The sequence below is a fragment of the Protopterus annectens genome, chromosome 9.part0 (genome assembly GCF_019279795.1).
Source record: "Protopterus annectens isolate FY-2018-M chromosome 9.part0, PAN1.0, whole genome shotgun sequence".
Lineage (NCBI taxonomy): Eukaryota > Metazoa > Chordata > Ceratodontiformes > Protopteridae > Protopterus > Protopterus annectens.
This window is the reverse complement of record NC_056743.1, coordinates 1,031,812,803-1,031,831,656: the sequence shown is the minus strand read 5'-3', so window position 1 is coordinate 1,031,831,656 and position 18,854 is coordinate 1,031,812,803. Positions and strand designations below refer to the sequence as shown.

At 44.3% G+C, this 18,854-nt stretch overlaps 1 protein-coding gene across 5 annotated transcripts in view; it reads left to right on the top strand.

Moving 5' to 3' along the window:
• The window catches only part of RACGAP1 (Rac GTPase activating protein 1), a 1,182,394-nt gene that overhangs the window by 898,311 nt on the left and 265,229 nt on the right, over positions 1-18,854 (top strand). The gene's annotated exons all lie outside the window — the stretch shown is intronic.

The following is an 18,854-nucleotide window of genomic DNA, read 5'->3' as shown; positions in this document are numbered from 1 at the left end:
GGGCCTCTGTGTACATTTGAAGGAGATGTCATTTATGTGGTATGTGCATGCATAGGTGTTGTTTCCTAAAGGGCACTATACATTTAGCATTTAGGCCATAGTGCTAGCACCGTAAGTTTGTACATATGTTGGGCCCTCTTGGTAGGTCTTGGAAATCCTCCAGAGAGCTGATCAAAGCTTCAAACAAACTTGAACAGCTACAGATCCTTAACTTCACTGTTAACCTCAGAGAAGTAAATTTGGAGCTACAGATCCTTAACATCACTGTTAACCTCAGAGAAGTAAATTGGAGCAATCCTAGCAACAATCCCTGAGTGACCCCTCTAATGAGCCTTTTAAACGGCACAATGCCCCCATTTTGATTGGGTTCTGTGAGTGAGCCAGTTTACCATCCAGCAGCTTATGCAAGGGTTTATATATAGTTTGATTAGTTTAATGATGCCAGAATTTGGAATAGTAATGAAGCCTTTTCCAGGTCAGTGTAAGCAGTGTGTACTGATTTGCACCTACTTACGAGCTTAAGTTTGGTAGGAAGGCTTTTCCTTTTATACACTCAAACATCTAATGTTAGTTTTCATTCTATCCTTGACTGATGGGTTCGGATCCAAGGTGTCTGATCTGACTTGGCTGCTTATAAAAGCTGGTGGCAGTCCAAACTCTCTAGCTTCTCCCTTACCCATAATGCATCCTCCTCATTACCTCAGATCTCGTGTGCCATCGTTAGGTGAAACATGGTTATTTCACTCTCGAGCTTAATAGCGTATGACTGCTGCAGGTTCTTGAATAGATTAGGCTACATAATACAGTCCATCATATTGCACTATTTATCTAATATATCCAGGCGTGTCACAGCAGACTGTATTTTTGTGTTTTTTCTATCTTAAGTTTCCTGTCTTTGTACTAGTGTACTCTAGATACTGTCGTTAGTGTCTCCTCTCTCCACTTTTCTTTCTCCATTACCCTTCTATGTTTTATTGTAGCCTTACTAGCTTTGTAGGTTGTCCCTTTTCCCTTCTTTCTTTTCTTACTAGTTTAACAAAAAAATCTATATACGTGTGTGTGTATGTATGTGTATTTATCTATATATATATATATATATATATATATATATATATATATATATATATATGGGTCCCCTTCGAATGGTCGACATTTCACAATGTCGACATTCATATGGCCGAGACCATATGATTAACATTTGAAATGTCAACCATGGGGAACTGGCATCTCCCTACAGTGCGGAATGGAAAGATTTTCGCTTCCACACTGTAGTGCAATCTCTGAGTTTGTATATTTAAGTTCCGGGGGGGCTGGTAGCAGCATTAAGGTAAGTTTGTTTTTGTTTTTTATGTTCTACTTGTATGGTAGACATTTCAAATGTAGATCATATGGTCTTGGCGATATGAATTTCGACATTGTGAAATGTCGACCATATCAAGTATACCCATATATATGTGTGTGTGTATATCTATAGGGGTGTGTGTGTAGATAGATAGATATATATATATATATATATATATATATAACACTTGTATGTGTGTGTGTATAGGTTGGGAGGTTGGCGTTATGGTTAAGGTATTTGCCTTATAAACCAAAGGTGCAGGGTTTGATTCTCACATAAGGTAATTGGCTAGGCTTAAAAATGGCTCACAAAGGCAGTTAACCTAGTACTAATCTATGAACCTATGAAATACATACATATATATTTATGTATATAGTATTAAGAGTTTGTTATCTTGTTGTGGTTAAGCCTTTCTGTAGAGTTATTTACAGCACTTCCTTTACGGTTGTTTTGTATCATGGCTGAGAAAGAGAAAACGCCAGCAGGCTTTAAGAAGTGTGGGAAATGCAACCAAAAGATGGACACACACTTGTCTATTGCCTTGGCCCCCTTCACCTGCAAGAGAGTTGTGCAATCTGTCATGCCTTTAATCCTTGTGCGTTAGTAGAGCGCAAAAATAAATTAATCTTGAAGAGACTTTTACCGTCGTCCTTCAGTGAAGCAATTTTTGGAGAAACTACAAAAAAGTTGCCTAAATCATCTAAAAGCTTTTTTTCAGTTTCATCAAAGACCTCTGAGAAAGTTTCGGATCTTACTGTTTCTTCATATCTGTCTAAGAAGAAGAAAATTAAGTTGTCAGATCTGACCTCCTTTGATCACACAAAAGAAGAAAGTACCTCTTCGGACTGGACGACTCCTACGGATCCGAGGTTTCTGAAAACACAGGATTCATCGGCTTCAAAGACCTCCAATCGTCCTTTTTTGGGCATTCTTCCTAGGACAAGGTACTGTGGACCCTGCCTCATCAAGGTACCTTCTCCTTTTCTTTACAGAATGGACTTTCCCTGCAGGCAGTCCTCTCGCTCTTCTAGGAGCCTCATGGTAGATGATGTGGCGAGGGTAGTGACAGATGCTTTCAGCGCAGAGCCTCCCAGTTGTTTGAGCTCCTACCCATTTGGGTCAGGAAGCCCTTGTACCGAAGACTCCACCTTTGACTCTTCTGACTCCCTCCGTTGGTTTGGAGCCCTTGGATCCAAGTTGTCCAAACCCCGTCATCTTTGGATCCGAAAATCGTTGTATCCTTGGATCAGAAGTGTGCTCTGAGCTCCTCCATGCTGTCTGAGCCGTTTCTACCCTGTCAGAGCCGATGTGTTAGTCTACTCCGAGGGCTTCAAAACCATCTCTGCACCTCAGAGCTTCAGCAAAGGTTTGTTTGGCTCCGACTTCTGTTTTGTGGCAGCTTTCCTTAGAGCAGGGTGGGAACAGGACTCAGAAAGTCCTCCTTTCAGACCTGGGTTTCTATCCCTGTCCAGGAAGGTCATCCTTTAGAACCTTGGAGAGAGCCCTGTCAGCTTCAGTGACACAGATGGGTCCTATTCCCCTGGGGTCAGTATCCTCTGCTCTGTCAGGAGTGTCTACTAATCTTCCCACAGAGGCAGCCAGTACCAAAGCCTCAGGGCACCCAGTTGGGTATTTTTACCTCTTCTGATACTTCCCCAGATTATCCCACTGAAGGTTTCCCTCAGAAAAGGATATGTAAGAGGAAGCATCTGGATTCCCCTGAATCTGTCACTGAAGACAGATTTGTGGAGGGCAAAGGATCCCCATGGTCACCTCATGCCGATGTCTCGTTTAGAGACATCCTTGAAATCCTAAAACAGGTGGCTGGAAGCCCAGCAATCCTTTGGAGGAGTCTGTGCTCCTTGTGGCATTTGGTACTTGGCCCATCTACGTCTTGGGTGATTCCGCCTGCTCCTAGATATGGTCTCGTGGCGGGCATGAAAGGAGCCTGACTCCATTGAGCCGATATTAAAGAAGCCTTATAAAATTATGACCCCTCCAGAAGATGGACAGTTCTGGTCCAAGGATCCCCCTCTTGATGTCATGATCATAGTGGTGTAGTGGTGGCCACAAGGAAAGAACTAGCTGACAAAAGTTCCTCAGCCCCAGTACTACAAGCTCTGGAATCAATGGCAGCAGCAGTAACTCTTGTTCTGCTAGCCAGGTTTCACATGAAAATTCTCCAATGGATGCTGGCATCTCAGTGGTCTGTTTGTTCAGCTGCCATTGTCAGCCCCAATATAAATTACAAATTCTTGCAAGAAAAGTCTGATGTGGTGGCTGCAGTCGGTCAGGTGCTATAGGGGTTGTCCATTTGACCCTTCCCAGTCCAAGGCCATGGTAACCACGGATGCTTCCTAGCTGGTGGAGGGAGGCATTACCTGGGAAAGGCAGTCCAAGGCATGTGGTCCTCCAGAGAGGCCAATTTGTTTCAGTATTCTGGAGTAGAGAGCAATGCTTTTAGCATTGCAAGCCTTTCAGAATGCTCTTCCATCAGGAACAATTGCAATTCAAATGGACAATGTCAGTGTTTTTGGTACAGCAACAAACAAAGAGGAGCCAGATTGTACCCCCTTTGTCGAGAAGCGCTAATGGTGTGGCAATGGGAAAATATCTTCCAATTGTTTTCTGTTAGCAACGCATATCCCAGAGAAGTCCATCATGCTAGTAGGCAAGCTGCGCAGGTGCATACTGCTTCCTCATGAATGGTCCCTCAATCAGAAAGTGGCAAAATATGTTTTCCACAAATGGGGCCAGCCATGCTGCGACCTCTTTGCTTCCCCCCCTAAGTAAGTGCAACAGCTATTTTGCCATGATTCCACTACAGGAGGAGTCACCGAGGGATGCTGTACTCCGACTGTCCCCCAGATTACTTTATGCATATCCTCCAATTCCTCTAATCCTGAAATTCTTTCAAAGATTTGCCAGGTTGAAGACCAAAGTTGTCCTAATTGCCTTTCTTTGGTTTCCCTTCCTGTGGTCTCACTTTATTCTAGACCCAGTTCCAGACCTTCTCATCCAATGGGCATGACACATCTGGACCTTCTAGTCCTCAAGCTGACAGCTTCATTTCTCCAATCCCAATAATACCAGACAATTCTGTTTTACCCTGAGCATCACATCTTGCTATCTTCCCTTAAGCCGTCCATATGAAACTTTACACCAGTAAGTGGAAAAGATTTGTACATTGGATTATTCAAAAGCATTTAGATCCCTTCTGGGCACCAGTGAATCGCATGCTAGAGTTCTTGACACGGCTTTTCAACCTGGGACTAATTCTTCAACAGTAAGAGTCCAGTTAGCACCAGTTTCTAACTTCCGCTGTTGATTTGATAGCCACTCACTAGCCTCTCATAAACTATGTAAAAACTTTGTGGTACAATTCTTCTCAAACCTCCCTTTAAAGATCCCATGGTACCATGCCATCTGTCTAGTACTGCAGTCCTTGATTCTACCACCCTTTGAAACTGTCTGTGATTGTGACCTAAAATTTTTGTCTTGGAAGACCTTGTTAGTTGCCATCACCTCTGCCAGACTAACTTTGGAAATTCAGGCATTGACGGCGAACCTCCATATCTCATTTTCCATAAGGATAAAGTATCCTTACGAACTAATGCATCTTTTTTGCCCAAGGTGGTATCACAAATAAACACCAATCAATGCATTAATCGTCCAGTAATTTTTCCAAAGTATTCCAGTAAAGGAGAATATTTGTAACAACTGCTAGATGTATGTAGACAATTATGTTTCTATCTTCATAGGGCAAACGATATCAGAAAAAGTGATCAGTTTGTACCATTGCCGGATTGAAGTTGGGCGCCCCTCTCTCTAAAGTAGTCTTAGCTAAATGGCTTACTGACTGTATCGCCTTTATTTATAGCAAGACAGGTATGACCTTGCCTTACAAAGTATGGGCTGATTCTACCAGAGCTGTAGCTACCTCTTCAGTTTTCCACTCAAGGACTTCCATGGCTTCCCCCTCACACCTTTATCTGTCATTATAAGCTGGATCTGGTGTCCAGAGGAGGAACATCTTTTGGCTCGGTGGTGCTCAAAAATATCTTTCCTCATGAATCTATCCAGGATTCTAAGTAGCTGGGGACACTGTCCTATCAGTCGAGGACAGAGTGAAAATTTACATCAGATAGTTATATACTTGACCATAACATTCCATCTGTGTTGTTGATTTTCATTCCTCTTTGACTCCCCCTCCCACAAACCTGCAACCTTTTTAAGTTTCTTCTAGAAGAGTTAGAGAAACAATTGGGTTGCATCTTTATGCCTTTACCAGCTCCAGAAGTGGTATTGCCTCTTCCTCTCTGAAGCTTTTTCTCTTCATCCAAATTGAACACACACATGTATAAATTGTAGGAGTATGTCTTTCTTTAGTGCTTGCAAACAAGATCTGAGAAGATCTGAGATAATGAGAAGAATGCATTATGGGTTAGGGAGAGGCTCAAGAGTTTGGATTGCCAAAAGCTTTTACAAGCTGCCAAGTCAGATCTGACACCTCTGATCCGAACCCATCAATCGAGGAGGAATAAAAATTGACATCACAGATGGAAGATTATGGTAAGTACATAACTTTTTTTGTCCAGGGATTGTAAGCTGCCTATGTCTTTGAGTTCCATAATGACGCTTTCTATTTCTTTACACGTAAGGCTGGTTAGGCTTATTGGTTTGTAGTTGCCAGTTCTAAATACCTCGCAAAAGGAATTAAGAAGAGTTGGGCATGTAGGAGCCAAAGCCAATAGCCAATCCTTCCATTTTTTTCTGGTGTTTGAAAGCCTGCTTCTGTAGGAGCTAGACTCTCAGCCTCCAGTTTCTAGGAAGCTAGATCAATTTGTCAAGGTCAAAGAGAATGTTAAATACCCATGTAAGAATCAAGCAACATCCCATGCTGTGAATTCACTTGATATTGTTGAGGGGAGTTTGTTCCTGGCAAGAGCATGTTCTCAATGACAGACCAGAATTCTGAACTATTTGGAGGACAGGTTTTACCCAACATCCTCACTGGGCATTAGGGCAATTTTTGCCACTTTCACATGCTCCTATACCAGTTAGACATCCCTAAACAGGAGGAGAGTGTGATTTTCACACGTCATTAAAATGAGTTACGCAGCTTATCCATAAGAGCTATCAGAATTGGGAAACATTTCAGACTAGTGTAGGTACTATGCTACAGATGCTCACCCTTAGCCAAAAAGGCTTCTGCCAGTTAGCTACCACCTAAAAGGAAGATTTTCCCCACTTGAAAGAAAAATGATTCAACATGACCACGTCTTGTATTAAAAACGGTGACTGTATCTGACTATAGTATAAAATTCAAAACCTTTCTTTCCTTTGTAGTGCCTCTCCTGAACCATGTTCCTGTAGCAATGTCGATCTCTACAACAACTGCTGGAAGCAGAAGCTGTAGAAAGGATCCCCCTTATCAGAAAAGTGAATAAGGTTCTCTTCAGGGCTTCTCCTGGTGGTCCTTGGAAACCTATCCTAGATCTTTCCAGGATAAACAGATTTCTGAGTAAAAAAATTCAAGATGGTAATTCATAGGTGCGTACTAGGCTAATGACCCTAGAGCCTTTACAAGCCTAGCTCCTAGGATTAACCTGGCATTGTGCCACTTAGTTCCCAGTGCCTGTCGAGTAGAGCTACTGGAGTGATCCCCAGGGTGAATTTTCTATTTCCCATCCACTCATCAAGATTCCTCTTGAAGAGGGCCAGTGAGGTGCTCTGTTTGACATGTATGGGAAGTGTATTCCATAGCATGGGCAGTCTCTGGGTTATGAACCTGTCCCTCCAGCACATTCTGTTGATTATGGTAATGAGGCTGAGGTCTCTGGAGCATGTGGTGTGCTGGGATTGGGATTTCTTTAGATGTAGCATTTCTAACAGAGCTGGGTCAGACATGGCTTTGTAAGTCGAGCAGAGATCGCAGCTAAGTAGGCGATATGAGACAGAGAATAGTTGGAGTTTTTTTAGTCTGTCCATGTAGGATAAGTGTTTAAGGCCTAGGATCCTCTTTGTGAGGTATTTTTCTGGCCTCTCCAGTTGTTGCAGGTGTCTAGTGAGGTACATGCCAAATGGGGCATTGTATTCTATGATTGGCTTAATGAGGGAAGAGTAGAAGGAAACCATGACCTCTATCTTCCTGGATGCAAAACCCTTAGTAATCAGATGTGCCACATAGAAGGACTTTCTGACCACAGTGACAGTGTGGTGGTCAAATGAGAGGTTGCTGTCAATCTGTGTCCCCATATCTCTTATAACGCCGTCTATGTTCAGTGGACTACCATCTATGTGGTAACTCATGGGAACCTTGTTTTTCCCATAGGAGACAAAATTTTTTTTTGGCATTGAGCTTAAGGCCATGGTTTTGACACCAGTCGTTGGTCTCAATGAGGCCTTTCTGTAGGATGTCAACATTACTTGGGGAGTTAACAGCTCCCTACTTACAATCGTCTGTGAACTTTGACAGCCAGAGTCCCATCATGTTGGCCTGGACGTCAGAGAAGTAGGTACCAAACATTACTTCTGTAAGTTTTTTTGATGACCCTAGCAGTGAAAGATACTTGCTGCCTCATCCGTCTCTGTGCAGAGCACAGGCCATTCCTATTCCTCAAATTGATAACACTTAATCTGCCTCCTTCCAGTTTGCCCTATCTCTTACTCCTAGTCCATTTGCCAAATGCATAGTTCCAGTATTTGTCTGCCTCAGAAATAGGGACTTGGGAGAGGGAATAGACTTTTATTCATATCTGTATGACTGATTCTTTCATGCTACATCCCAGAATCAGTTCTACCGATTCCTTGAACACAGTCACTGGATAATTAGTTTGAGGGTTTTTTTTTTTAAACCTTCAGAAGTCTAGCCTTATCTTAGGATCCCTGAAGACCATACTGAATAGCACTGGCTGACAGACTGGACATAACTTGCCTTCCCCAGTAGAAGATTCAGCTGTTGCACTTTCTCTCACATGGCAGCAAAATACTTCATGAAGGTACTGGACTATAGGTCTTCCACCCTTTTGGTGTCAGTAGCTAGGCTACACATGTGGATGATCCATCAGTACCTGAGATACCTTGCAACAACAACCTAGTCACCCTTGGAATAGGGTTTTTCCTCTGATTCCAATATATACAGATGGAGTTCAGATGAGGAGCATAGTGAATACAGGTCAAACAGGGGGGTCCTATTTGTGTTAATCCTGGATGCTTAGCCACTGGCCATGAATGTGTCATTTTGCCTGGCGGTCTCTCATTGGTCCTGTGAAAGGCCAAAGCAAGTGAAGCAAATCAGGTTAAAGCCAGACAAAAAGAAATTAAGCATTCAATCTGATGTCAGTCTTCACTCAGTTCTTGACTGTGGGCTCTGTTTCGAGCTTCAGAACAGACTCTGCCATTTTTCCAGCTCGCGCCTCGCAAACTCTTGACATAGGCTGTACCCATAATGCTCCTCACTAAATTACCTCAGATCTCATTAGCCGCTTCATGGTGTCAAGGCACGTCCCCCCCCATCTCTCAAGCCTTGGTAGTATATTATTGTGAGATGTTCTTCGTGTTTCACTGTTGCAGTCATCACATTTGGGTTATCTGCTTGCAGTAGCCCTCAGTCGGCCTGATTATCAAAGTCTTGCTGTCTCATCTTCCGTGACGTTAGGTAGTCAGGGGTATAAAGCATGCAGCCGAAGCCATTAAATCAGTCTTTCTTGCTGTGCGGTACCTGAAGCAGAAGCAGTTCGCAAGTGCCGGTCGGCAGACTCCTGAAATTTTCGTTTTCGAGTTTCAGAACCAAAGTCTTCAACTAAAGCTAAGTACCCCATTGGGGAATCTTTTTTTGCTCTAAACCGATGTCAGTAAAAGTCAATAAGTTTATTTCTTGGTGAAAGCAAATGCATCATAAAGATTTTCATTCGTACTGTATTCCTTGCCTAGGCCCTGACCACAACATACCTCGCTGTCAGTTTTGTGCCTTAGTTAAGCAACAAACTGTCCGTCATCAGTATATTTATACTTCTGAATATTTTGGTACCCTGTTCAATTATCCAGATATGTCTTTGGTAAGCCATCCAACTACCGACATTCCAAAAAAATGCAAAGATAAAGACAGAGACAGGCTGCCTAGGTCCAAAGTTGCTGACGACGCTTCTCCTAAGCCAGTTGCCAGTTCGCTGGTACTCAGTGAGGCACTTTCACAGCCCCCTGATGCCCACTACTTCAGATTCACAGGCCTCTACTGAGACCTATTCTGAGTCCGGTATGCCGTGAGATGCTTCAACTGTGGAACCTGCGGATGTCTCTACCTTGGATGGATCTGGAGCTGCAGTGCAGGCGCCAGCTTCTGAGGGTGTATTCAGGCGTATTGACTTGCATATTAAACCGACGCCATCTTCTTCTTCAAGGCCTAAAACTCGAACCATGCCTAGAAAACCGACGCCCAGACCGCATGGTCAGGCCTCTATATCTAAAAAAACAAATGACAAATATGGCTGAAGACCTTATTACTTTAATCAGGGGAAGCCAACCTTCTCCTAAGAGACCTAGGACTAAATTTGCTTATGATACTTCTGACCAGGATTCTGAAATTTCTATTTCCTCTGATGACCAGGATTTAACCTTATCTACCTACGAGGATTTTGATGCAGAGTATTCTATTCCCTCTGCTTCCCCCCAAAGGATTTCTCTTTTTTGGTAAAACCTTGCATACTCTTAGGGAGCATTTTTGCTGGGAATGCCAGGATTACTCTGATTCTAAAAAGAGGCTTAGGGATTTCTTACTCCTGCCTCAACACAGGCCTTTAGCTATTCCTCCTTTACTAGACATTGTTGATGATGCCTTTTCGGAATGTAGCTTGGCCCCTGACTCTTTACCTATTGCTCCCAGAAAACCTGATAGCTATTACAGGGTTCCTTACTCTCACAAGTTCCTTTTTAAAAATCCTGCTGCGGATCCTGAGACCATTTCACATGGACCCAAGGGCATTAAGGCTACTACTGCCAAAAATCCTGCCCCTTCTGATAGAGACTCCAGGGCGCTGGATAGATTGGGTAAGAAGGTATGCACTTTTGCAACCTTGGCCATTAGGGCCTTAAACTGTCAGTTTCGTATGTTAAAGTATCAGCAACATATAAACAGAAAATGATGTTGATTCCCAACTGTGCTGAAAATAAGGATTTACAGGATTTAATGCATTTTGCTTAACAGGTTGGAAAACATACTTTGCGATGTGGTATTGATTCACTAGAGGCATCTTGCAGGGCTGCTGTCACTGGGTCTGTACTTAGAAGGCATGCTTGGCTTGAGGAGCAATCTTTGCTAGATCATGTTAAAGCTAAATTGCTGGATGCTCCCTTAAATCAGGACCGCCTGTTTGGCAACAAAGCAGAAGTTCTTATAAAGATGGAGGAAAAAGGTAAATCTATGCAAACTGTTAAAGATTTCCTACAAGTAGGGCCTCCAAGATTTAGTAAGCATTGGCCCTCTAAGAATTGGTCCTTTCCTGTCTCTTCCAGGCCTTCTCAGTCCAAACCCAGAACCAGCAGAACACCCAGGCTTCAGTCCCAGGGTACACACAGGACTAAGCAGTGTGGGGGGGGGGGCACTCCCAAATCAGGGAGTAGTAAGACTCTCCCCCTATGGTAAGCTGTCTTAATGACTTAACTTTAAAACTTCCAAGCACTTCTCAACTGACTGCTCCTTTAGGGGGAAAGATTGCTCTGCAGACCAAAAACTGGGAACTCATTACCCAGGGCAAATGGGTTTTAAATATAGTTTCCCAAGGATACAGATTTCACTTCCACACGTGACCAACCCCAAACTGTTGGCCAGATCTACCCCCAAGTCAGTGGGCAGAGGCTCAGTAGCAAGTACTCTCTCTCTTAAGCATAAAAGCTATTCAGACTGTACCAGAAGAGGAAAAGGGACAAGGTTTCTACTCGAGACTTTTCCTGGTACCCAGAAAAGACCATTCATGGCATCCTATCCTGGACCTTTCTATCTTAAACACCTTTTTGGTGATTCCAAAATTCAAGATGCTAACTTTCCACCAGTTGTTTCCTATGCTAGGCAAAGATGCCTGGTTGGCAACACTGGATTTAAAGGAAGCCTACCTACACATCCCAATTAGGGAATCTTGCAGAAGATACCTACGCTTCTAAGCAGGCTACATGCACTATCAGTTCTCTGCACTGCCCTTTTTCTTATCTATTGCACCCAGGGTATTCACAAAATGCCTAGCTCCAGTCATTGCATTTTGCAGGCAAAGAAATATTCAAATATACCCATACCTGGAGGATTGTCTAATTCAGGCAGAAAGCCAGGACATGCTCTTGAATCATCTGGCATTTGTACAAAAGGTGCTAACTTGTTTGGGGTACACCATAAATGAAAAGAAATCACGTTTGGTACCCTGTCACCAAATTATATTCCTGGGAGCAAGCTTGAACACAACTTCCCAGATGGCTTTCCTCACACCAGAGAAACAAATTCATTTGACAACTTAATTCAAACTAATGGCCGCAAAGACCCTGCTATCTGCAAGGCAAATACTGCAAGTCTTGGGGTTCATGGCTTTCTGCATTTATGAGAAAACTACAATGGTATCTTAAAAGCCTATGGTGTCAACATTCTCAGGCTCCAGAAGCAATGATTCCTATCATACCTTGCCTGCGTTTAGAGTTCCTTTGGAAGGCAGAAGCCTGCCACCTAAACAATGGACTACCATTCACTCTACCCCCTACCGCCCAAACCCTAACAGCAGACGTATCAGACTATGCATGTGGAGCTCACCTGGCAGGGAAGTGCATTCAGGGCAAATGGAGCCCAAGTCAAATGCACCTGCATATCAATCAAAAAGAAATGTTAGCTGTACAGAACATTCTTCCAGGACAATTAATGGTAAAGACAGACAACACCACTGTTATGTGGTACAGAAACAAGCAGGGGAGTACCCATTCTTACCTCCCTCTGCAGACTAGCCATGGCTCTGTGGAACACAGCCTTGAGCTACCAGGTGCACTGACGAGCTCAATTTCTGCCAGGACAATTAAATACACGGGCAGACGAACTAAGCAGAAATCTCATGGACCCACACAAGTGGAAACTGTAACCAAAGACTTTCAACATGTTGATAAACAAATGGGGGAGCCCAGATATAGACCTGTTTGCCTCCCCCCAGAACTACCAATTGAACAAATTTTGCACAAGGACTCCCCACAAACAAGCTTGGAAAGTGGATGCTCTGTCCTTCAGTTGGAAAAATTTATCAGTTTATGCCTCCCCCCCCCCCCCCCCTCTGCTTCTCCTCTCCAAAGTACTACTAAAGATCAAACAGGACAAACCAAGGACGATACTGATTGCACCAGACTGGCCACGCCAGCACTGGTACCCCGTCTAGCGCAGTGTGTCACTGTTGGCTCCATAGCACCTGCTTCAGACCCTACCCTGCTGTCACAGCAGGAGACCCAGATTCTGCACCCTCCGCTTCAGACCCTGAACCTGGCAGCCTGGCTAATTACCTAATCTCGCCATTACCATCCCTCAGTAAACAAGTGTTGGATGACATTTTGGAGGGAAGGAGGCCTTGTACTAAAACATCTTATGCTGAAAAACGGAAAAGATTCTATGCCTGGATCCAAACTCAAGGGATGAGCACAGCAGTGTCCCAACTTACCTCAGATTCTTCAATACTTAACTGAGATGCTTTACAAGGGCCTTTCTTTTTCTTCCATCAAAATTCATGCCTCAGCCATTTCAGCTCATTACAACACAGAACCACCCCTCTTGTCTCTTCCACTGCTCAAGCAGTACCTCTGAGTGGCCAAAAACTTAAGACCACCCAGGAGAGCCCCAACTCCAGCCTGGGACCTTAACTTTGTATTGGAAAAACTCAGCTGTTTTTGAGCCAGTTGCAAGTGCAGAGTTAAAATTCCTTTCTTGGAAAACAGCCTTCCTTTTCGCAATCACTTCAGCAAGAAGGGTATCTGAATTACAGGCCCTTATGGCAATGGCGCCTTTCGTCATCTTTCATGCGGACAGGGTGTCCCTCAGGACCAATCCCTCCTTCATGCCCAAGGTGATATCCAGTGTGGCTCTTAATCAGTCCATTCATTTGCCAACCTTCTTTTCTAATCCACAGAACAAAGGGGGAACGCATACTGCACTCCTTAGATGTGCACAGACAACTTAGATTTTACTTGGACAGGACTAAACTTCAAAGGAGATCTTAACTGCTGGTGGCATTTGATGCAGTGGCAGAGGGGAAGGCTATTTCAAAGCAAACCATTTCTAAATGGATAGGCCATTGCATTCATTTCTGCTATAAGCACTATGGAAAACCTATCCCGCAGGGGATTAGACCCCATTCAACCAGGGCCGCATCTACCTCTGCAGCCTTTCTCAGAGGTGTCCCTACCAGGGACATCCTAGAAGCTGCTACCTGGAGTTCTCTACATACTTTCACCAAGCATTACCATTTGCCAATTTTCTCTAAATCCAGAGCTGGCTTTGCCACTGCAGTCTTGCAGGGCCTTATAGCTGGTCCTAATGCTATCCAAATTCCTCCTCCCATCCTTAGCCTTGGGAATCTACCCAAATGTAATGGCTGCAACAGTGAAACACGAAGTACATAGTACAGTTGTGTACACTTACCATAAATGTAGATGTTCGAGTGAATTCACTGTTGCAGTCCTGATTACCCTCCCTCCAGCCCCCTAACTTCTTTTGGCTATACCTCTACTTTCTTTTAGTATGCTTAAAAGCTTTTTGGTGTATTTGCTTTTTTGTTGGAGATGTACCATTGTATATGTATATATATTTAATTGCTTCCCATTAGGGGGGCACCTGACATCTGGGGCAAGAAAAACTGATGTAATGGCATCGGCTGCATGCTTTATACCCCTGGACTACCTGACTTCCTGGAAGATGAGACAGCAACCGACACAGGACCCAAGACTTCGATAATCAGGCCGACAAAGGGCTACTGCAAGCAGATAACCCAAATGTGATGACTACAACAGTGAATACACTCTAACATCTACATTTTATGGTAAGTGTACACAACTGTACTTTTCTTACACTTTTTGTCTCTCTAATTATATAATTCTTCTGTATTTCTACCCACTCCTCCCTCATATTTAGTGCATGTGTGGCTGTTTTCTTCCCCTTACCTCGCCTTTTACTGTTGGGTAATCCAACATGCCATTGTTGGTACTTCCTTTCCCTGCTTCCTTTAGCACAGGACAATCTCTATTGCCATCATTGGTAATTTTTCTATTTTCTGTTCTTTACAAAAAAAAGAGAGAGAGAGACTTTCTCTGTCTTTCTTTTGTGTGTGTGTGTGTGTGTGTGTGGCCTTAGGCCTCTTTTTTTACTATGGCTGATAAGTCTATTAAGGGCACCTCTGGGTTTGAGGTGCCAAAAATGTGATGGAAAAATGCCCAACTCAGATGGACACATCTTTTATGTCTCTCTAGGTGCTGTCCTTCTCCAGCAGGATTGTGCTATTTTTCATGGTTTCTCCACCAGGACCTTGGCAGAGCGGAGAAAGAAACTTATTTTAAAGGGACTACTGAAAGGTTATTTTTAAGAGATGATATCTGGTCCAAGACTGAAGCCAGCTCTTCCTCCTTTTTTTCATCCAAAACTAAAAAAAAAAAAAAAAAAAGTGCAATCTCATTTGGTTCAGGCAAGTTCCTCAAACGCCTACAAAACTGACCAGACCTCCTTCGGTGTCGACTGCATCCTCAGCACTGATGGGTAAAGGTGACTTGACTTTGACTCAAACTTAAGTGCAGATATCTAAGCTTCAGTACCAATTGACTCCTGGGTACCGAAGCAGCCTTAGCTTATTACATTTCCAAGGACCTTCTACTGTCCATCAGTGGGCTCGTTTGCTGACCATCCACCAAGTCCTTTTTTGGAACCAAGACCACCTATTCCCCATCAGCCTCCTCTATTCGGTCTAAGAGCCTTTCTTAGTGAGATATTTTGAGACTGGTCAGCAGCTCCTGATGAAAAGGGGCTAGCCTCCATTCTCAGTTCCAAGCCAACTCTGCTCCAGAGCCCGGTCCTTCCTCTACACCCATTTAGATTCCTCGTCCGACTCCATTCAAGATTTTGGAGCCCCTTGTACAGACTTTCCTGGCTCCGACTGCCTCTGTGCCAGTTAGAGCTTCTCCTGCATCAATAATTGCCTTGAGCTCTTCCAGTTTGTCGGAACCGGAGACCTTCCAAGGTCGAAGCATCATTATCTGGTTCTGTGGGGCAGGGTTAAACTTAGATACTTGCAGAGCCCTCTATACCCCTCGGGGCCTCAGCATTCGTAAGCTCAGTCTTGGCGTCTGCCTCGGAGGCGGCTTCCTTGGTGCAGGGTGGGATCACTGTTCCAAAGGAGTCGTTTCTGGTTCCGGGCTGCCATCCCTCTACGGGGTGGGGGTGGGGGGGGGCTTGCCTTTCTAGTCATGGAGAAAGCTTTGTCCATTTCAGACTCACTCTATGCCATCCCTGTCAGGCCAAGTATCTTTTACATCCCCTCGACCGGTGTTTCCTCAAGTCTCATCCCTCGGACAGAAGGCACAGAAGCCTCAGGAACGATCCACCATGGTCATCTCTTCTTTAAATACCTCTCTGGAACATCCCACCGAAGAGGTACCTTTCGAAAAAAAAGTGCAAGAGGAAGCACTTGGACTCCTCGGAAGAGTCTTTCAAAGAGGATACTTATTTCGATGAGGGGGAAGGTTCCCTTAGGTCATCTCCTGATGATTCCTTCAGGGACATCCTGGAAATTATGAAGCAGAGTGGTGGCTGGACTTCCCTCCAACCTTCCTCAGAGGAATCTGTATACCTTGAGGCTTTTCTTGCCCAGCCCCTCTACCTCTTGGATCTCTCCACCCACTGACGAGCTTATTAAACTAATTGCTCAGCGGGCCTGAAGATTCCTGACTCCATCGATCCAATCCCAGAGAGACCTGACCGGATTCTGTCTTACCCCTAAGGATAAACAACATTGGGCCAAGGGTATTCCTGTAGACGCCATGGGGATAGCAGCAACCACCAAAAAGGAACATGCAGACGAAAGTCTTACTATTCATCCTCTTAACAAGGAATCTAGGATTATGGCTAGGTTTGGGAAGAGCATTTACGCTTCATTGCCCTTTGCTCTCAGGTCCTTGAATTATATGGCCCACTTCACTAGTTTGCAGAGAGATCTGATCAAAGAGCTTTCGGACACTCAGAAGAGCAATAGCTGAAGGGGTCTGAGATAAGTTTACCTCTCAGCTCGCCCCCTTTAATCGATTTATAATTTGTCCGTGAGAATAATTGCTCATGCAGCTGAATGGACGACAAGAGCAGCAGGTTCTGACGTAGCTATTGGGAGACGCACATGGTTGCACTTGTTTGACTTTGCGGAGCCATTATATCTCTTTTCGTCAACACTCGGTTTGACAGATCATCATGTTTGGACCCAAGGTTAAAGACACACTAGCCAGATGTGAGAAAGATTGAAAGACTCTTTCTGCCATGGGCGTATGCTTCTCACTCCACAGCGGCCCTACACTAGGAAACAGAAAAGTGGGAAACTATGGTTTAAAAAGACCCAAGGGTCTTTCCAAGAGTCGTGTGGCAAGGACTTCTCCCAGGGCAGAGGGGGAAGTAATAATGGAAGACACCATCTAAGAGGCAGAAGTGGCCCGCAGAGCCAGGGTTCCAGAGATTCCTTCTCTGGTAACTCCTACCAGCACTCCTGAACGGAGATCCGATGCCTTCCTTTGGAGGACGATTATCCCTGCACCAATCTGCCTGGCTACAAATTACATTGGACACATGGGTGCAAGGGATCATGTCCAGAGGATACATCATTCCCCTTTCAACAAAACCAAAAACACAAAGACTCCCAGACGTTCCACCTATTCACAGGGAAGCCGCAGTCTTGGAAATCTAGAAACTGCTTGATGAGAGGCATCCAGTCAGTCCCTTCTGACCAGAGAGGATCCGGAATCTACTCAAGGTTCTTTTTAGTGCCCAGAAAAACAGGGGATTGCAAACCCATTTTGGATCTCAGCCAGTTGAACAAATCAGCTGAATAAACCGAATTCCAGATGGTCTTGGTACAGTCAATACTTCCATGTTTGGAAAAAGACGACTGGATGTGCTCAATAGATCTTTAGGATGAGTATTACCATATAAAAATGGACAAGCACTCCAGAGGATTCCTGCGCTTCAAGCTAGGAGCCAGTCACCATCAGCTCAGGGCAGTGCCCTTTGACCTCACCACAGCCCCCGAGGTGTTTACCAAATGTATGGCAGTGGTAGCAGCACATCTCAGACTGCTAGGGTTCCGAGTGTTTCCATATCTCAACGACTTGCTCCTTCCCACTACCACCAGGCGTCCACTTGTAAAGGCAAGAGATTACACCCTTCATCTTTGCACCACCATAGGAATCACAATAAATTAAGAAAAATTCCATTTGGAGCCCACACAACAGCTGGAATTCATTGGAGCTATACTAGACATAGTCACAGGATTTGTGTCAGTCCCATTAACTGGTGGCCATAATTGACTCTCCAGCTGATACAGACATCCTCCAGAATGGTCTCACTGAAACGGATACCTGGTGTCAAAATCATGGCCTCATGCTAAATGCCAAAAAGTGCATAGTCATCCCCTTTGGAAAAAACAAAGTACCCACGAACTACCACATACTTGGTAGTCCCCTAAATACAGAAAATGTAATAAGGGATCTGGGGACCCAAGTAGATAGTAATCTCTCCTTTGATAATCATATTGCCAAGGTGGTTAGAAAATCCTCCTATGTGGCCCACCTAATCACAAAAGGGTTCGCATCTAGAACAAAAGAGGTTATTGTGCCCCTCTACTCATCACTCATCAGACCCATCATAGACTACAATTCCCCATTTGGGATGTACCTTACAAGACACCTGCAACAGCTGGAAAGACCACAGAAGTACCTCACCAAGAGGATTACTGGCCTCAAACAGATGCCCTATGCAGCCCAACTGAAGAAACTCCAGCTGTACTCGGTTGCATACCGCTTACTCAGAGGTGATCTCTGCCTGACATACAAGGCCATGTCCAACCCAGAATTGATGGACATGCTCCACCTAAAAAAAAAAACAAATCCCCAAGAGCCACACACTCTAGGGATCTAAACCTCACCACAACGATAAATAGGACGTGCCGGAGGGATAGATTCCTGTCCCAGAGACTCCCCATGCTTTGGAACAGGATTCCAATCTACATTAGGCAGAGCCCCTCACTAACACTCAAGTGGATGGGAAACAGAAAATATACGCCGGGGATCACTGCAGTGGCTCTGCTGGACCGAGGCACAGGAAACTAATCTAAGGGGGTGGCGAAAGCCAACACATTCTGGCTAGGCTTATAGATGCCTTCAGGCAGATAGCCTAGTACTTACCTATGAACCTATTAGCAAGGCTTCAGAGGATTAGAACAGAAGTCTTCCACCAAGACTCATCCTGCAGGCTTCTATT